This window comes from Patagioenas fasciata, chromosome 1 (assembly GCF_037038585.1).
Source record: "Patagioenas fasciata isolate bPatFas1 chromosome 1, bPatFas1.hap1, whole genome shotgun sequence".
In the NCBI taxonomy this organism is placed as follows: domain Eukaryota; kingdom Metazoa; phylum Chordata; class Aves; order Columbiformes; family Columbidae; genus Patagioenas; species Patagioenas fasciata.
Genome location: NC_092520.1, coordinates 129,504,689 through 129,526,729, shown reverse-complemented (window position 1 = coordinate 129,526,729; position 22,041 = coordinate 129,504,689).

Genomic DNA, 22,041 nt, shown 5'->3' with positions numbered 1-22,041 from the left:
CCCAGTTGTCCACAGGGGATTTAAATTATCTCCAAGGATGGAGGCTCCACAAGCTCTCTGGATATCCTGCTCAATCAAGTCCTTAGTCACTCTCACCATATAAAAGTGTTTTATTGCATTCAGAAGGAACTTCCTGCCTTTCAGTTTGTACCCTTTGCCTCTGTCACTGAGCACCATGGAAAAGAGTTTGTCTCTCTTTTCCCTTTACATTCTCTTTTCAAGTATTTGTGAACATTCATGAGGTCCATGGTAGCCTTCTCCAGGCTGAACAGTCCCAGCTCTCCCAGCCTCTCCTCCTATGAGAGATGTTCCAGTCTCTTAATCCTTCTTGTGGCCGTTTTCTGGATTCCCTCCAGTACATTCATCCAGTATTGAGGAGCCCAGAACTGGACACAGGACTCCAAGTGTGGGCTCTCCAGAGCTGAGTAGAGGGGAAGGATCACCTCCCGCAACCTGCTAGCAACATCCTTCCTAATGTAGCCCTGAATACCATTAGTTTTCTTTGCAACAAGGGCACATTGCTGGCACATGGACTCATGGTTCAGAGTCTATCCAAGTTACAGGACCAAAGACATGACTGGATACAAGCTACAATGTGCATATTAAGGATCTGTCCAGAATACAAGGTACCTACAGCATAGGTACAACATCCATTCGGAAGACAGAGTCAGAGGCAGGGCTGGATACAGGTGCACCCACAACACATATCAGGGAAAAATTGAATGATCAAGTCTAAGCTTAAATAGAGATCTTGGGCTCATGGGCAGAGGGTGAATTTTCCAGATGAAGGTGGTTGGAGACATTAATGTCTACAGGCAGACTTGAGACCCTAACAAAAAGTATCATGGAATGAAACCTGCCTGAAAGCACCACTCAAGTAGAATGAGACTTTGACTACATATGTCCTGTTTTCACTCAGTAGGTAATTCCAAGATGCATTGAATAACAAAGCACAGATCACTGTTATTGGGGAGGCCTACCTGAGAGTTCCAGACTATATCTGTCAAAACTGTTACATGCACAGTTACAGGCTAGAAAGTGATTGTCACCCAGATAACAAATGCCAATTGGCTTCAGACATGGAGAAAGTCAAAGTGATCACCCTGGTGGGCATGACTCATGCCAATGTTGGCTCATGACAACCATTTATAAGAAATATTTGAGACAAGAGCTCCTCAGACAAACACATTAATGAATTTCCAGTACTGTAGAAGACTGAACCTGAGGTCCACATTCAAATCCAGGTGATCAGTCTGGACTTAGATTGGAGTGAGCATACTGTTTATCCAAGTTCAGGGTCCTGGCCACAGTGCATTGGAGTCTTGATTGATGTGTTTGCTGTACTCTGTGTGCGCACATGTTGGAAATCTTAAAATAAGAATTGCTGTTTATTCACTATACCCAGCCCACTTAGTAAATATGTTTTGTATTGTATGTCACTGAGTGGTGTTTTCTTCTTGTGACTATCTCACCCCTAAATAACCTCATGTCAATAACTCTACACTCTCCTGTGTTAGTGCAGCTGTGATGTTTAACTTCCTAATAGTATTCAGCATCTGTATGATGTGCTCAAACCTACATCAGCACTGGTCTCATTTTCAGCCTATCACAGCCATCTCCCCTTCCTGTTTCTCATTGGATATAAATACAAGATTATCCTAGTGAATGGTAGTGGGCCATAGAAGACAACACAGTGCAACTATGCATACAAAGATATAGAAGTCTTTCTGTTTTTCCAGATATCTCTGTGTGCTGGTTTGACTGAAAATGGGTTGATTTTTTTTGTGCAGTTAGAAACCTTTCTTTTTCATAGATAGCATGTTCATTATTTGGAATTAGTTTGAGAACAAGCAGATAACATCCCAGGACAGAGCTAACATTTTTAATAGCTGTGGTCTGAGAGCCAAGGACACTCTGAATGCTCTGCCCACAGGTGTGAAGTAGTGAGGCAGAGATGGAGAAGACCTTGACTGACATCCAGATTGATCAATAAGAGTATTCCGTCCCCTTAGCGTCATGTTAATTATTTCAGGCGAGTTGGGAGTTGGGATCTTCCAGTTTTGCTCTTCCATTTTCTCTTGTTTGCTCTTGCTATCAAGCCAGATGAGTTCAGTCGGAATGTTTAGTCCAGCCTTTTTGCCATTTTGCAGTGGCCTCTAAGCCTTTCTACCTTTTTCCTCCCTTCTCTCTCTCTGGGATTGGCTTTGGGACCAGGTGCTGTTTCCTAGGACTGACTGCTCAGTATGTTTGTGAGGAACTGCCTTGAGTATCTTTTATTTCTATTTTATAAATATATACATATATATATATATATTTTTACTAGTAGTGTATTAGCATTTTGTAACTTTTTAAAACTGTGTTTATCTCAATCCAAGTTTCTCCCTGCCCTTTTGATTCTCTCCCCTGTTGGCGGGGGTAGGAGAGGGGTTGATTGAGCAGCTATCGTGGTTGTATTGCTAGTTTGGGTTAAACTACAACATTCTGCAATATAGAGACATACAAGACAGCCAAGACCATCTGTTTTCTGAAGTTCAGTGTGCATGTCCGACCACATGAAAAATGGGAAAATACTATTTTTCTCATATTAGGTACAGGCAACCTAGTGCAGACCCTGAACTGTAACACTGGATCCAGAAAGCGAAAATAGAAAACCAAATGTTAAAATGCTAGTTCCATTGAAATTAATTATAAAGCTTCCACTAGTTTCAGTTAAAGTTCCATCCTCTGATTTTAATTTCAGTCTGGTTTCTTATGCACTATTTAGAGCCATTGAAGTTATATTTACCATGACACCTCCAAGCTGTCTACTATGCTGTCTGGTTCTTCAGATTTCAGATATATATGCTGGATTTCAAGCAGACAGATGGGGAAAGAGTGGAGAAGGACATGGTCAAATGAGTCTGAGAAAGAAAAGCACGAAAAACTATAAATGCTGAGATAATTCTGTAAAATCATCCAGTGAGGGTGTAAGAAAAGATAAATGGGAAGAATCTAAATTTAAAGGGTTATATCACAGAACGCTCCTGTAGCAGGGGAAACAGTCATACATAATGCACACACAGAACCACAAAATTCAAGCATTCATATTTCAGACACTGACAAACAGACTTCTGCCAAGAGGAACTGTTGTCTATCATTAAGCACTGTTTTTTCTGATCTCAGTTGTTTTCTTTATTGCCATGGCTATGCAAAGAAAGAATTGGAGATGATAGTTTTAACAAGAAATTATGGAGCTGACAAGTCCTGTGACATTGGTATGAGAAACATGATTGGAGTACCATCTGCTTCTTTTCATAGTCTGATAAACTTGTGCTTTGTGTCCTCTTTGGCATAAAGAGAAGACACAAAGTACCTAGCACACTTTTTTTTTTTTTTTCCTCAAGCAGAGCGGAAATGGTATTAGCAGTACAAAATCAAGCCTTCACAATTTCAGTACTTATTTTGCTCAATAAGTGTGTGGGATGTGGGATTTCTTACTCTATTACATGTTTGTGCTCTGGATATGAGCAAGATTTTGTGACAGGAACTAAGCTGACTGACTTTGGTAAGAAAACATGGCCTACTGTTTCCTTGCTAAATAAAAAAAAATGCATTAGTTTTTGGTTCTTTTGGGAAACTTTGAACATTAAAAAATTTGTAGATTATAATTTTGGGGGGTAGTCAATTTGTTTGCTTGTTTATTTTTATTTTTAAAATTGTAGGATAAGAAGAACAAGAGATTGAGATGAAATAAGCCAAATTCCAGAGAAAATCTTGACTCAAGACCTGAGGAGGCAGACGTGCACAAAAAGAGTTAAAAGCAAAAGAGGATAAATGCAGTCTGCCCCCTGTTCATTGTAGAGTTTAACAGAATAAACCAGATATCAAAATTCCTTTTTACAGTTAGTACCTTAGTTTTAGTAAGCTCAGGTATTTAATCAGTATCAAGAGAAAAAAGCTTTGTATTTGTTCTGCACCTTTAGCTTTAAAATCTGAAGCCACATTCTGTTCAAATAACACATTAATTTTGATTTAAATGGCATATATATAATGGCATATTTAGTACATACTATGTTGGAAAGTTAACTAAAATTTAAAGTAAATATGATTGTCTTTTAGACTGAAGATCATGATCCTACCTACTCCATGCTATATGACACACTGAATCTTGAATTCAGCATCCAGTCTCTAACAAACACATTCCTCCAAAAAACCCCACATGATGTGATATTTAGATACATGAGGGTGAAGGCTCTGGGCAATATCATGCTCATTTTCATGAACATTTTTTATGGAATCACAGAATGGTTTGGTTTGGAAGGGACCTCTAAAGATCACCTAGTCTAACCCATGTTTGTGATGTTTGTGATGGGGCTGATGCTTAGGTGCAGAGAGGAACAGAGTTCTGCTGTGTACACATCTGTTTTAACTCATTCTAATCATACAGAAGACCACCATGCACAAAATGATGCCTTAAAGTTGACGTTTATATAAATCCACTTCTCTACAATTATATTGTATATCTCATTATTTTTATGAGAACAAGCTAATGAGAATGAAAGGAAGGATTTTAGACAAAAAGAGGGAAAGAACTCCAGGGAGATATTACACAAGACAATGAATAAAGTATTATCAAAATGTGTGATATTTTAAAAGAAAATAGTGAAAAGGAAAACTAGGAAGAATAAGGAAATAAGAAAAATGAGAATGACCAAGCAAAGGAAAAAAGAAAAAGATGAAACTCAGAAAAAAGGGAAGAGAATCTAATTCATGGGTGAGGAGGAAGAGGAGCCAGCATGTGGTTCTTTAAATCTGTGTTTGTGGGCAACATTTCTGCGCAGTATAGAATATAAAACCAAGGGATCACTAAACCTGGAGAGTGTTTCAGGAGATCCTTTGTCTTTACATCTCGTTCAGCTATTACCTTGTAACACAATTTAAACAATTGGTAATTCAGAGGTTGCTTACTTAGGAATAAATGGAGAACAGAGTCATAGCTTTTATGTATAGATGTATCCTAAATAGAGGTAGGAATAACACAGGCCAAGATAGACAGGGGACTGCTTGTGGAGCTTTGGCAACAGAACATCTGGGAATGCAATAGCAAGGCAGAAGGAGTAGAAGACATAGAGTGGAAGCTATGAAGAGACTGTCTGTCTAGCACAGCCAGGGTCTTCAACAGAAGGGGGAAATATCTCTGAAGGCCTAAGCAGAAAACAGCACCTCAGAATCAGAGCAGATGACATACCAAAATGTACTTGAAAATATCTCTTGAAGGGAACAGCAGTTGAATTTTAGCAAAACAGGATGTGGTTTGACATTTAGTCAAAAAAAAACGTTTAGATAATGCATCAGCCTCTCCTACCACATTGCCACCCCATCCTGTCCGGATGAGGTACAGGGTGCAGCTCTCTGTTCTCCGTATGACAGTTGGACAGAACAGTGACACAAAAGGGCCTTATGAAAGCTGGTGGTTTGTTTCTTTTTTTTTTTTTTAATTCCATGTTATCACATAATCTTCTTGTTAGTGAGCTCTGCAGATGGTTTTTGCATGTGCAGCTGCTGTTTCTGTTGTGCAACACACATAAAACAAAAGATTTGTGGGTTTGGGGGAGTTGCTGATGTGCTGTTGCAAATCAAAAAAAAACCAAACCACACATTTTCTAAGTATCCCACAATGGTAATACAAGGTGATAAAAATCATACACTTGTAGAAAAACATTGATGGGAGGGGACTTCTGGAGGTGTCTCAATACAAATTGCTGTTCAAAACAGTACTGACTCCAAAGCTAGATCATGTTGCTCAGAGCTTTGTTCAGCTTGTTTCTGAATAACTTCAAGGACAGAGATCTGACAACCTCTCTGAGAAATCCATTCCAGTGTTGAAGCACCCTCAACAAGAAATACTTTTTCGTTACATCTAATCAGAGTTTATCACAGAATCACAGAATGTTGGGGATTGGAAGAGACCTTGAAAGATCACCTAGTCCAATCCCCCTGCCAGAGCAGGAACACCTAGATGAGGTTGCACAGGAAGGCGTCCAGGTGGGTTTTGAATGTCTCCAGAGAAGGAGACTCCACAACCTCCCTGGGCAGCCTGTTCCAGTGCTCCATCACCCTTACCGTGAAGAAGTTTCTTCTCAGATTTAAATAGAACCTCCTGTGTTCTAGTTTATACCCATGGCCTCTTGCCTTATCGTTGGTTGTCACTGAGAAGTGCCTGGCTCCATCCTCATGACACTCACCCTTTACATATTTATAAACATTAATGAGGTCACCCCTCAGTCTCCTCCAAGCTAAAGTGATCCAGCTCCCTCAGCCTTTCATCATAACGGAGGTGCTCCACTTCCTTAATAATTTTTGTGGCTCTGTGCTGGACTCTCTCAAGCAGTTCCCTATCCTTCCTGAACTGGGGGGCCCAGAACTGGACACAACATTCCAGATGCAGTCTCACCAGGGCAGAGTAGAGGGGGAGGAGAACCTCTCTCAACCTACTAACCACACCCCTTCTAATACACCCCAGGATGCCATTTACCTTGGTCACAAGGGCACAGGACTGGCTCATGGTCATCTTGCTGTTCACCAGGACCTGCAGGTCCCTTTCCTCTACACTGCTCTCTGATAGGTTGTTCCCCAGCTTATACTGGAACCTGGGTTTGTTCCAGCCCAGATGCAAGACTCTACACTTGCCCTTGTTACAGTTCATTAAATTTTTACCCTCCTAACTCTCCGGACTATCCAGGTGTCTTTGGATGACAGCATAGCCTTCTGGCATATTAGTCACTCCTCCCAGTTCGGTGTCATCAGCAAACTTGCTGACAGTGCATTCTATTCCCTCATCCAAGTAATCGATGAGAATAGTACTGCAAGGGTGAAAAATCATGGATTCCACACAATCCAATATGAATTCAAGCAAAGCCATTTATTACAGAAACAAGCCTCCTTATATATGCAGTTATTTCCTGATCACGCGTCCACGCTCCAAGCATGCATTAGTTGATTGGATATTGTCTATGTTCATGAGTCCGAGTCTCACTGCTGATAGGTCTGTTGATTGACGTCATGTTGAAGCCCTGTTATTGTAGAACTGTCTCACTCCCACAGCAGGTCCTGTTTGCAGCGTTTGAGGTGGCCTTGAACTTCCTTTGGGCCTGGCTAGTTCAATAAAAAATCTCCATCTAATAGGAACCCATCCACACATTAACTTCAAGAAAATCCCTCAAATCTCCCACAATTGCCCCTTTTTGTTTTTAACCATCCAGGCCTTTTTTACAATGTGCTGAATCATCTTGAAATACACTGCAGCATACAACATATGATTAACAACAATGATTACAGTTACATATAATGTAGCTAAGCCTTACATAATATTATCTAACAACAACCCACCTATTCCCAAGCTTTAAAGCCATTTGTCAAACCATAATTCCACTATGACGATCTTATTAATGTGCTGTTTTAGCTTCTCTAAAGTACTATGAATAGATTCAGAAGGATCAGACAAGTTAATACAACACATTCTCTCAAATTCTTCACAACTATGATCTAGTGTTAAAAGATCTATAACTGTGTGATTTTGTAGAGTAGTATGCCCAATACCACCAACATCTAGTATTAATTGAGTTAGTATCTCAGAAGTTAGATTAGCCTGTTTAAAAGACCAACAGATTAACTTTGATATGTCTCCTAAAGTTTTACCACCTGCTAGACTAGGGAGAAACACTGCAGTAGATACTATGGTAGGAATGTCTTATAATTTTACCTCATTTTTGCATTGATTATCTAAGTGTAATATCGCCCTTTTGGCTCTCCTGCTGTTTGTTCAAATTGCCATTCTCCACAGAAGGTACACCACCTGCTTGCTAACAGGCTTCTAGACCACCAGGTCTGTGAGCATCTATAACACTGAATTAGGAAACATGGTTTACCTCTGAAACAGTCCTCACAACTTATTTCCTTCCCGTCCGTCTACATCTGTTAAATCTTTGTTGTCTTTATTCAGTCACAGCTTGATCAATTTCGCAGGAATCCACTTCAATCCTCGGCCTGTAATGACACAAGCATAACCTTTTCCCCAGGTTATCAATTGATGTGGCCTTTTCCGTTGACCACTAACTAGCGATTTGACCATAACTAACGTAGGTTCTTTCTGATTTAGCATGTTTTAGGTCATACTTGCAAAGTATTTCATCACAGGGCAAATTTGGGCTGCACCACTTAGATATAAGTGATTCATCACATACAATGCTTTTGACAATTGGTTTTGTGGTGTTTTCCCTACTTCTCCCCCACTTTTTGTTTTAAAAATAAATAAATAAATAAATACAGTTCAGAATCAGATAAATGCGTTGGACCTTGGCTACATACTCAGAATCACAAATCAAATTTAGAGGTTCCTCCTTAAAAAGCTCTAAGTAATGTAAATCTGTGCCAAGTTCTGCTAATTGGGTTGGACCTTCAATAATTTTTACAGAATGATGCCAATTGTTATCTTCATGCCAGACCACTACAGCTTTATGAGACTTCCCTGAGCCATCAACAAAAACTGTGCAAGTATGTAGGATCAGACCAAATACAAGTATGGTCTGTGACCTGATATTAAAGACTTGCAGGTTCTGCATCAATTTACATTTAGGCATGCCAAAAGCTGTGCTGTTAAGAAAATTAGCTAGTGCAATTTGCAAGGACAGAGATTGTGAATAAAAAAAATGAAAATCTACTTTCACAAAAGGTACATATATGACAGATGGATCACAGCCTACTAAAACCTGAATCTGTTCTCTGCCTTTTTTGATCAGAGTAACAATCAATTCCAGGGGCTCAGTAATAGTTTTAGGAAAAGAATTGGGCAAAAAAATCCATTGCAAGTATATCAGTGTGCTTGCAATCTCATCATATTGTACCACAACAGTCACAAGTTTTTCTATGTTGTAGCTATAAACAGACAAATCTTCAAGTCCAATTGAATGCAGTCAGCCTGTAAGGTTGTCATAAATTTATTCCTCAAAGTTTCAAACTCCATTTTGTCTGTCATATTTATTGGATATTGTTTTCCCTTACCGGATTGAAGTCCTGTTTCAGTTCTATCAGTGTAGTGTTTGCTTTATCGAAACATTGGCTGTTAATACTAGTGGAAATACAGCATGCAAAATTTCTTTGGTGTCCCGGTTTTGTCAAAAACCAAGTTTCTCTTTTAGTGAATTTGCCTGTCAGCTAAAGCTTCATGTTAGCTGCATTTTCCTGGAGAACCAGATACATGTTTTGGTAAATCTAGCAATGGAATGCAAACTTATTGATAAGCACGGATGGACATCTCGCAAGAAGGGCAACGAGAAACTGGTGACCAAGAAACTGACCAACTGTGTATAACATTCCATTCATGTGAATACTTCATATAAAAGTGGGAGATCACGAGGATCTTGTCCCTTTTTTCCCTTTTTCCTTATGACCGACATTAGGGGAGGACCTTGCTAGTCGTCCCTGTGAGCTAAGGCCTACTGAGAGACTGAATCCAGCTCCGGTTGGCTGCAGAGTCTAATCCAGGACTTTGGGTGCCAGCTCTGCAGTTGCTGAGACTTACAAGATTGGTTTTGTATATTTTGTGTTATTTTCTCTATTCTTATTAGTAGCATTAGTAAAATATTTTTAATTTTTTCCAACTCTCTTCTCTCTGTCCTTCTTTCCCTCCCGATCGCCTGTCCTTAGTGGGAAGTGGGGGAGAGGGAGAGGCAAACGGGGGAAGTGGAGGGGGGGAAGAGGAGGTTAGCAGTACATCTGCCAGGATTTTATTGTCACCCCGAAATCTAAACTCACGACACTTGGAGATTTCCCACTTGCAGCAAGCAGATCTGCACCATCCAAGCAGCTTCTTGTAGGACATGCAACTAAACAGAATTATCAGAAAACGTTATTTGATCTTACAAATTACTTAACAAATCTTGACCCAAGATATGTATAGGACTTTCTGGCAACTACAAGAATTCATCTGTTAAAACTTTGTTCCAAATTTGGCATTCCATTGGTCTCAAAAAACAGCCTTTCTTTCATTCTCTCCCATGACCTCAAAAACTAGCATGGTGAATTTACTAAGAAGTCTCTTACAGCTAGTTACCACAGAATAAGTCTATTAAAAAAAAAAAAAGGTTTAATTTCCCAGCTTCATTAGAACTACAGATCCACTGGCAATGCCTTTAAATTTCAGCCCTCAGACTCCTTCATGCAGTATTACAGTTCTCTAGCAGTAACATTACTGGGGAGGGGAATAAAACCTCCCTCTCGCCCCCATCTGAGATGGCAGGATCTCCAGCCCAGCATGAAAACAAATCAGTTCGAACTCCACATCAAACCAACCTGGCTCCACTGTACACCCAAATTAGTACCAGTCTGACCCAGAGAAGCACTGAGCACTCTGATCCCCAAAAGCTGACCAGTGTGAAAAGACCGATTCCAGCAAGGAGGTAAAATGATGAGCTCTCTCCCCAGATGTGCCAAAACCTAGGAAACAAGACAGAAGCAAAAAGAAACAACACAAACAATCCCTGATTCAAAGCTGAGAAGCAACGCAGTGCCACAACAAGGATGGATGACAACACTTCAGGAAAAAAAAAGACAGAGCGGGGGGAGTAAAGTCCCCCTTTCTCTGCTTAGCAACGGGCAAACAGGTTTTTCCTTTTTTTTTTCTTATTTTTCTTCTTGCTGCAGTTGGCGTAATCGCTGGTACAAAGTGGGAGGCTCTGGCAAACTCCTGGGTTACAATCAGCTGAGTTTATCTTGTAGCTTGATACAGGCCTGAAATTTATGTTCAAGCACAGGCCTGGGATATTTTGCTTTTTAGTTTTCCCATTTCATTCCAAACATAATACACTTTATATGCAATTCCAATTAGCTCAACAGTTGTTACATTCCTCAGCCCCATTTACCTTTTACCATTTACAGATGTCAAAAACCAGTATATTAAGCATCAATCCATTATTCCATTTTCCTAGATCCAAATCAGTTAATATTCTAGCAACTTTTAAATATAACCTCATACAATACCAAGTTCACATCCATCATAGCATTTAGGTGTGTGGTTTTTTTGTTTTGTTTTGTTTTGTTTCCAACGCAAAGCAGAGTTTAACAACTTAAATTCTTTTCTGGTCTCAAAATTACTAGATAACATTATAAGCAATTACTCCAATGTGTAAGGATGCATCCTAAGGGGGAGCAAGATGGAATTTTAGCAGTGGAACCGGTTCCTGTTTTGTAATTATCTCCCCAAACAAAATTCTTTTGGTACCAAATATAAATATGCAAATTAAAATACTGAGCTCAGATATGCAAAACAACATCAAGTTCAAATATGCAGATAGATCACAGTTACACTTATTCAAGACAATATCTCAATTTTTGCATTGCCCCTTAGAACTGCTTACTGCTCAGCCAGGTGGAGGTACCACTGGGTCTCCCTGACAAAACAGGTCAGTGCATGCTGGAGCCCAATCGGCACCTGCCCCCCGCCTCCTTCAGCAAGCTGGACTGGGCAAGGCTTTTATTAGTGTCTCATCTGGTGTGCTACAACTGTTATTCCAAAACCAGGATTCTTTACTTGGTGTACATACAAAAAAGCCAAATCCAGCACATCGAGATGAGTCACAACCTATCACAGAGTTGCACAAGTCTGGATATTGGAATAAAGCTAGCATGCTAGAAAGAAAAGTAACAGCTACTACATAGAAAATTTTACCATCACATTCATGCAGTAAAGAACTAAATTACTCCTGATCTTCTGTATTATCACAAAATGCACATTTTGAGTCCATGGATTCTAATTATTTAAGTCTATGAACTCTCTGTACCATATAACAGACAACGATCTATTAAACTGTAATATTCTTAAACAGATACCTACAAAGAAAACAAGTTAATAAGCAAAGCATCTTGCAGACTTCAGCAAGTTTTATGACCTGTGTGTTATCAGCTAATTCTCAGCTTGTTGAAGTTCAAACCGTTCCGCTTGTAAAACTGACTGAAATGATTTAATGATCTCTTGTAGAGATTTATTTTGTCCTGCTCTTCTTGCCTTAAAAACATTAATTGCAACAAAGTGTTATACTTCAAGATTCTATTCTCCGGACACTTTTCCCAATCATTTAACTTATACCGCAGCCACCATTAATCACAATATTTCACAAGATCTTCCTTCCTCATATTTCCGAGTGCCTTCCTATGTTTTAAAACACCTACCGATACCGGTTTCTTAGGAACATGAGTGAAAACAGTCATGCCTGACCCCATCTCGTAAGTAAAACCATGAGAAGAGGGATGGAGGGGGAAAGTACAGGGCTGCTTGCAGCACAAGTGGGAAACATGGGGAGAAGATTTTTTACAGTGTACTTATACCACAAAGAAACAGTTCTAACAACAACCAGTAAAACAATTAACTCACATTCCTGACAAGCTGCTTGATTCTCAGAGGGGCAATACACAGAAGCATGTAATATGTACTGTAAAACTCGCAGATACGTTGATAGCAAACATTAGCATTCTCTACTGCTCATCTCAACACCAGTGCTTCCTAGGCTTCTGAGTTTTCAACCTGCTTATTGATGGCCCCTTGCAGATGGTCAATAAGTTGCATGTAATTCTCTTTGGGACCCTGATAATAGTTATAAATGATTTGGCTGCTTTGTTGGTTTCAGGTCCCTCTATCATAGCTTGAAATGCAAGGTCTGTTGACTGCCTCAGGATTTCAGAAACTAATAGTGCCTGTAACTCTGGTGTGTCAATTAGTGTCTCTTCCAAGAGTTGTGGGATACCCACCCCTTTCAACGAGTCCCCATCATTCTGTCCTAAATGATCTATAGCTGTTACATTGTCAAATATTTTTTTGAGTCTTTCATGGTTTTTATCTGATTTCGGGGCAACACGTACACATACTGGTCACAGTACTGACCCTTGAGGCACTTCACCAGATACAGACCTCCAACTAGACTCTGTCCCATTGGCCATGACACTCTGGCTTCTTTCCTTCAGCCAGTTCACAGTCCACCTCACTACTCAATCATCCAATCCACACTTCCTCAGTTTAGCAGTGAGGATGCTGTGGGAGACTCTATCAAATGCTTTACTGAAATCAAGGTAGACCACATCCACTGCTTTGCCATCATTTATCTACCTGATTGTGCCCTCATAAAAGTCTATGACATTGGTCAAGCACAAATTCCCCTCGGTGAAGCCATGTTGACTGCCTCTAATGACATTCTTATCCTTGATATGCCTTGAGATGGCACCAAGGATAAGTTGTTCCACCATCTTCCTAGGGATGGAGGTGAGGCTGACCAGTCTATAGTTACCCGGATCCTGCTTCTTGCTCTTTTTAAAGACTGAAGTGACATTCACTTTCCTCCAGCCCTCAGGCACCTCTCCCGTTTCCCAAGACTTAGCAGAGATGATGAAGTGTGGCCTAGCAATGACTTCAGCCAGCTCCCTCAGCACCCATGGGTGCATCCCATGGACCCATGGATTTATGGATGTCCAGATTGCTTAACTGGTCCCTAACCCAGTCCTCATCAACTAAGGCAAACTCCTCCATTGTCCTGAATTCCTCTAGGGCCTGAGGGGTACGGGGCTCCTCAGGACAGCCTCTGGCAGAGTAGATAGAGACAAAGAAGGCATTCAGTAACTCTGCCTTTGTATCTTCTGTCACCAGGGCACCCACCCCATTCATCAGTGGGCCTATATTGCCTCTAGTATTACTTTTATCTTCCATGTATTGGAAAAAGCTCTTTCTGTTGTCCTTGACCCCTCTAGCAAGGTTTAATTCTAAGGAGGCCTTAGCTTTCCTAGTTGCCTCCCTACACCCTCTGACAACAGCCTTATACTCTTCCCAAGAGGCCAGCTCCTCCTTCCATGATATGTAAACTCTCCTCTTCCATTTGAGCTTGCACAGCAGTTCCCTATTTAACCAAGCAGGTCTCCTGGCTCCCTTCCTTGACTTCCTACATGTCGAGATGCTCTGATCTTGAACTTGGAAGAAGCAGTCCCTGAATGTTAATCAACTATCTTGGGCCCCTTTACCTTCAAGTACCCTTGCCCAAGGGATTTCCTCTAGCAATTGCTTGAAGTCCAGGTTGCAATTCTGCTTGGTATTCTGATCCTGCCACATGAGATCCTGAACTCCATCATCTCATGGTCACTGCAACCAAGGCAGTCCTCAACCTTTACCGTTTCAGAGCCTCCTTGTTAGTGAGAATGAGATCCAGCAGTGCTCCTCTCCTAGTTGGCTCATACACCAATTGCATCAGGAAGTTTTCATCAATGCACTGGAGGAACCTCCTGGACTGTGGCTGGTTGGCTGAGTAGTCCTTGCAGCAAACATCAGGCTAGTTAAGATCCCCCACAACAACCAGAGCCTGTGACTGCGAGGCTGCTCTCAGCTGCCTATAGAAGGCCTCACCAACTTCCTCATCGACAAGGCCTCATCAGCTTCCTCTGGTGACCTGTAATAGACACCCACAACAGTATCACACCTGCCAGCCTGCCCCTTAATTCTCACCCACAGACTCTCAACTCGTTCCTCATCCACCTCTGGACAATACTCAATACATTGTAGTTGTTGTCTCACGTGAAGAGCAACTCCATCATCTTGCCTGGCTGGCCTGTCTTTCCTGAGAAGGACATAGCCATCCATGACCACATTCCAGTCATGTGAGCTGCCCCACCACGTCTCTGTAATTGCCACCAGATCATAATCACCTGACCGAACATAGGTTTCTAATTCCTCCTGCTTATTCCACATGCTGCGTGCATTGATGTACAGGCGTTTCAGGGAGCGAGCTGAGTACACTGATTTCACCCTAGGGGGATGGAAGGCCTCCCGGTCTTTATCAATTCTAGAGTGCTGCCCCACTGGTGAAAGCGCAGCTACAACCCCATCCCCCTTCAAATCTAGTTTGAAGCACTCCAAATGAGCCCTGCTAATTCCTGTCCCAGCATCCTTTTGCCCCTGCGAGATAAACCTTTCCCATAAATCACTGTCCAGACTGGTGTCTTATAAAACCAGTCATTATCTAAGAATCCAAAGCCCTGCCTGCAGCACCAGTCCTGTAGCAAATCATTGTCACCTGAAAACGGAAGGAGGGAAGAGAAAATCACTTGTGCCCCAGACTCTTTCACCAAGGCCTTGAAATCTTTCTTCATTCCCCTCAGACTACAGGATGCATTTTCCTCCCCACCTGTCTGGATGATCAGCAGTGGGTAGTAGTCTGTTGGGTGCACCAGGTTGGGGAGTGTACAGCAGCTTGTTCACACTGACTTTCACTGTGCCCCTCTAAGACTCCAACTCTGTTTAGGCAGTTGTATTAATCCAATTAGCCATCTTTTACCTGACATCTCCAAGATGAACAAAATAAATTCTCTCAGCCTCCATTCATATGTTTCTCATCGAGTCCCCTGATCATCTTCATGACCTTCTGCTGGACTCTTTAAAATTTGTTTATATCTCTGTTGTACTGGGGCTGGGGCAGGGTAGGGGTATGTATCAACAATAGAGGTAGTTTTCGAAATATAGACTCAAAAGTGCTTCAACATCACAAAGGTGATCAGAACACTGCAACACCTTGCCTCTGAAGACAGCGTGAGAGATTTGGGGTTGTAGCCTTTCAGTACCTGAAGGGGACCTAGAAGAAAGTTGGAGAGGGAGTTTTTGCATGGACATGTAGTGATAAGACAAAGAGCAATGTCTTTAAACTGAAAGACGGTAGATTTAGATCAGATATAAGGAAGAAATTCTTCACCATGAGGGTGGTGAGACAGTGGAACAGGCTGCCTAGAGAAGCTGTGGATGTTCCATTCCCGGAAGTGTTCAAGGTCGGGTTGCATGGGGCTTCGAGCAAACTGGTCTAGGCACATGCTAACCACATTCTTCCTAATGCAACCAAAACTGTAATTAGCCTACACTGCTGAAAGGGCTTGCTGTTTATTCATATTCAATTACTTTTATACACAGCTGCTGCCTAGACAGTCAGATAATACTTAAAGAACTCAGAAAAAGGTTCTTTCACCTTTTCCCCAGGCGATATGCCTGTAATGCAGTAACTCCTTTCCCAAAGAAGAAATGCTGCATAGTAGTCATAAATTGAAATTTTCCCTTGAAGATCAGTATGCTTATACTGCACATGTGGTAATATAGATACCCCTTTGCCATACAGCATTTACAGGACAATTTGACATAATTCAGATTGGGATAACAATAATCTCAGAATGTGGATGTTGTGTCTAATTATGGAATGTTCCCATTCTATGGTCTTCTTTTAAACCAGACCAGATTGGGTAGTGAGGTGGACTGCGAACTGGCTGAAGGAAAGAAGCCAGAGAGTCGTGGTCAATGGGGCAGAGTCCAGTTGGAGGCCTGTATCTAGTGGAATGCCTCAAGGGTCAGTGCTGGGGCCAGTACTGTTCAATATGTTCTTCAGTGATTTGGATGAGGGACTAGAGTGTACTATCAGCTGTAGTGGCAGAGCCCCCCACTCTGGCCCCAGGGGGTTGGGGTTGTCGCCAGCCTGGCTGAGAGGTGAAGCCAGAGACAAAGGAAACTAAAGGAGCACCATTAGAAGGTAACGAGTGAGCAATCGCTGGACACACGCGTGCAGAGCGCGTGGACAGTACATGCAGCCTATCATTTTATTGTATAGCACGAGTTACAACCAATCACATTGTTGTAAGGTGTGTGGACAGGGCAGTTTTGCTATAAAGCTAGCTCAGTCCAATAATACAGCGAATTTTGTGAACATCACATTGGTGTGTCAGGTTCCGTGTCTCGCATGGAAAAAGCAACATTTTGGTGATTCTGACGTGATACTTCAAGATCGTTGGGACGTGAAGACGCGAGGAACGCCACCTGGAGGGCGAAGTTAGCTCGGCACTCAAAGAACAGCGAGAAGTAGGCCTACGGGGAAGCAGGTGGCATGGGAAACGCGGTATCCGTGGAAGGAAAAATAATAGTGAAAAGTATTCTGCAGCTAGCTGCATGAACAGGAAGATTTTTGGAAAAAGACTCGGTGGAGCACCTTTTACTACTCGCCCAGTGGAAGGGGTGTGTCCGATTGATGGATGAATTTTTTTCTCCCGGTACATGGGAAGACATAGGGATCGAACTATGGGAAGCGGTCACAAGGGGGAGCCGCGAGGCTTGCGACCTCGCCGGACCCTGGCGGGAGGTCAGGCAGCTGATGCAGGAAGTCTCAGAGGAGCCGGAGTTGTGTGCCGTCCACCCGGAGCCGCCCGCCGCGAGCGGCCGCCCCATCTGGGAACTTCAAAAGATCGATGCCGCTGGTATGTCCCGTATCAGATCTGGAGTTCTGGGGTGGAGAGCAAATTATGCCCTCTGCACCCTTTGAGCCATTGCCTGCCTCCGACGATAGATGGCAGCAACCAGCAAGTTTCAACAAGCCAGGACGAATTAATCCAGCTGACGTGCCTTTGCCGGAGGACCCGATGGAGCACCAGGATGGAGCACCGCAGAATTGCCCTGACTTCCAGGAGGAGAGCCACGTGCAGAGCCTGAAGGACTTACTGAGATGGCAAGAGAGCCAGATGCAAGAAGTTCTAAAAGCTATGAAACGACTAGACGGCGGTAACAGTAAAACTTTGTGGCTAATAGCATATAAAAAAGTGTCAGATGCAATTAAGGACGGGCTGGAGGCAATTGGCAGGGAATGTGAAAAATGGGGAAAACATGAACGGGAGGGGGTGGAATTAGACCTCACTCCTGAGAAGCTCCGTATTAAAAGGGAGCGAATACAAAAATGGGCTAGACAATGTGTTGAAGACGGGATGTGGCCTGTAAGAGAGGCAGATGAATATTTGAGAGCGCGATACGGAAAAGGGCTGGAGACTGGGTTAGCAGATCGGTTTGCAAATATGCTTCGACTTACTGATCCACAGGAAAACACAAGGGAATTGTATGGCAGTGATAGTAATGATAATTTGGGTGCTGCCTCTGTGCATCAGGGTAGAGATATTCCTCGAGATCATTCTTACAATGCAGGGCAACGTTGGCAAGGGGTAATCAGAGACACAACCATTGAAAGGATCATGTTACCTGGTAGTATTACAGCAATACCAGTGCACATAGATAATAGAGGACAAAGGCAGTGGTCGCCCTTTGATTGGAAAAAGGTTAAGCAATTGCAAAGTGCAGTTATGCAATACAGTATGGATAATAAGCACGTGATGCAGCTAATCAATTCATTTTTCAAGGGGCAAGTACTAACTCCAACAGATATTAGAGCATTGATGGAGTTATTGCTTCCTCCAACGGGGTATTTGCTGTTCTTGGACAAGTGGCAGCGGAAGGTGGAATTGGCAGTGTTAGAAAATGTTCATTTACCAGCTGATGATCCATTGCAATTAGCTAGCATGGACCAATTACTGGGTCGTAGGCAATATGCAGATGGTGCCGCTCAGGCAGCGCTTCATCCAAGGATTTTGCAGCAAACGCAAGTGCTTGCTCTGGCGGCAGTGAAAGAATTGTCAAATATAGGTAACCCTGTGCCACCCTATTCTACAATAAAGCAGGATCCTGGGGAACCATATGTGAAGTTTGTGGACCATTTAAAAGAAGCTATAGATGCCTCTCCTAACCTGACTTCAGAGGCAAAAGCTGCTGTGGGGAAAGTTTTGGCCATGATGAATGCAAACACCCAATGCCAACAGATATTAGCCGATTTGGGAAAAACTGCTTCTCTGGCAGAGATGGTGGAAGCTTGCACACAGGTACCAATTACGCAACAGGAGGTAGAAAAGGCAAAAATACATGCTCAAGACCACGCTGCGGTCTTGACTGCAGCACTTAAACCTGCAATGAAAGGGCGAAGCCCTCCTTCTCGTGGCCTAGTATGTTTTACTTGTGGACAGACAGGACATATTAAATGAAATTGCCCTCAGTACACTCGGAGAGGGGGACCTAGTAATGGCACTAGTCAGTCGCCAGCTCCTCTAATAATTCGCGCTTCGATGGCATGTGCAGTCAGTGTGATAAGTATGGACTCCAAGCAGTGGAGTGTCGATTAAGATTTAAAAAAGATGGCACACCACTGCCGGGAAACGGGAAGGCCAGCGCCAGGGGCTGAGGCGCGATGACACCACAATACCAGCCGAGAGGGCAACAGCCATGGTTGCTTGTCCGAGCTCAGGGCAGCAACCTCAGGAAGCGCAGGCGTCGATCTGGCCGTGGGAACAGATGTCACAATAACAGACCGGTCTGTACATGTATTTCCATCTACAGTAACGGGGCCCCTAGGGTATGAATTGAGTGCACTTTTAATAGGCCCTCCTTCTGCTTCAAGACAGGGGTTGTTTGTTTTGCCAGGATTAATAGACTCTGATTATGTTGGACCCATAGGCATTATGTTGCAAGTCCTAACACCCCCTGTGACTATTAAACAGGGGACCCGTATAGCACAATTGGTACCCTTTAAAGCATGTGTTACAAAGGCTTTAGATGCGGAAAGAGGTCAGAAAGGTTTTGGCTCTACTGGAGCCCTGTGGTTGCTTTCACGGAAAAACTGACTTTGGACAAACCATCTAGGGTAGTTTCCATATATGGGCCTGGAAGTGAGATTAGGAGAAAAAGAATACTTTCAGATTCAGGGGCAGATGTGACAACTATCCCTTGCACTGATTGGCCTCCGTGTTGGCCTTTAGAAGCAGTAAACACCATGGTAGTGGGGATAGGGGGGCCACTCCTACCCACATCAGCACACATATAGTTAAGATAAGAGAAGAGGTCGAGGGCTTAGAGGCATGGGTACAACCTAATGTTCTGAACACGACAATTGCATTATTAGGAAGGGATGTGATGTCTCAGTGGGGAATAGTCATGCAGTCACCTTTTTGATAATGGCCATTGCAGCGAGCGACACCTGACCGTGTATGAAGCTGAGTTGGGAAACAAATGATCCTGTCTGGGTGGATCAATGGTCATTACCAAAAGAAAAGCTTGCACATTTAGAGGAGTTGGTTGAAGAGCAACTCTGTCTCGAATATTTGGTCCCTTCCACCAGCCCATGGAATACACCTGTTTTTACTATCCAGAAGAAATCAGGGAAGTGGTGTTTGTTACAGGACCTCAGGGCAATTAATGCAGTAATGAAAGATATGGGGGCACTGCAACCAGGTCTTCCTACCCCAACCATGCTTCCAAAAGATTGGGATATAATTGTCATTGATTTGAAGGACTTTTTTCACGATCCCTTTACACCCAGAGGATTGTGAAAAGTTTGCCTTTACTGTTCCAGTGCTTAATCATCAAGCTCCCACAAAAAGGCATCATTGGGTAGTGTTACCTCAGGGAATGAAAAATTCTCCTACTATTTGTCAATGGTATGTAGATTTGGCTTTAAAGTCATTCAGGCAACAACGCCCTCAGATGATCATCTATCATTATATGGATGATATCCTTTTGCGCAATGAAAAGGAAATTAGTAAGGATACAATAATTCAGTTGACAAAGCAATTAGGTCAGTGGGGTCTGGTTGTGGCACCAGAAAAGGTACAGTGAACTGTGCCATGGAAATATTTAGGATATGAACTAACTCAGGCCATGATTAGACCTCAGAAACTTACTGTGAAAGCAAAGGTAGCAACCCTTCACAATGCAATGAAGTTGGTAGGCGACTTGCAGTGGATAAGAAATGTTGTGGGAGTTACAAATACAGATTTGCAACCGTTGTTTAGTCTCCTTCGCGGGGGACGAGACCCCTGAGAACCACGGTGGCTCACATCAGAAGCACAAAAAGTGCTTGAGCAGATTGCAAGAAAAATTTCACAGAATACTGCTCAGCGGGTAAGATCAGAATTGCCTGTTACTCTCTATGTCTATAATACCAATAAGGAGGTGGCAGGACTTTTGGCCCAGTGGAGCACGGAAGAAAAGGATCCGTTGGTAATATTAGAATGGATATTTTTAAACAACCAAAAACAAAAAAAACATCATTCAGAGGTGGGAAACCATTGCCCAAGTGATATTGAAAGGACTAAGCCGATTTCTGACATTGTCTGGATTGTATGTTGCTAAAATTGTGATCCCTATTTCTCTCAATTCGTTTGAACAGATCCTTCTCAAATACAACGATCTTGCCTTAGCTCTTGCCTGGATTCTAGTGCAGGTGGACAATCATTATCTACAGCATCCCGTATTTAAAACCAACCTCCCCTTGGAGCCTATGTCAATTGTTAGTGAGCGTCCATTAGATGCCATAACCATTTTCACAGATGCGAGTAGTCGCTCATGCAAAGGAGGCTTTGTATGGTTTGAGAATGGTCAGTGGCATTCACAGATTGTCATAGCTGAAGGATCGGTTCAAATTTTAGAATTGCAAGTGGTGATAGCAGCATTACAAAAATGGCATAACTGTCCAGTTAATCTGGTAGCAGATTCTCTTTATGTTGTGGGAGTTGTACAAAGAATACATAGGGCGCTTTTGCAGAGAGTTTCCAATTCCTTGTTGTTTGAAGCATTGTTAGATTTGTGGAACGTATTAGATTAGAGGACAGCACCAGTATTTATAATGCATATAAGAAGCCATACTAACATACCAGGTGGTCTAGTTGAGGGAAACAGCATTATAGACAAACTTGTGGCAGTAACAGATATATCTCCTTTTGAACAAGCCAGACAAGCTCACAAATTCTTTCATCAATTCCCAGTAGCGCTCAGAAAACAGTTTGCACTTACCAAGGAACAAGCTCGAGCCATTATTGCAGCTTGTCCTGATTGTGCCCGCATAGTACCTCTCCAACAAAAGGGAGTAAATCCTCGGGGCTTGCAGCCAGGTCAGTTATGGCAAACTGATATTACTGAATTTGTACCATTTGGCTGACAAAAGTACATGCATGTCTCCATAGATACCTGTTCCGGACTGCTGTGGGCTACAGCTTTGACCTCAGCAAATGCAAAGGCAGTAAAACGTCATTTATTACAAGCTTTTCCTGTCATGGGTGTCCCTAGACAAATCAAAACAGATAATGGTCCTGCATACCGCTCTGATGGACTTGCAACCTTCCTCGTCCAGTGGAAGG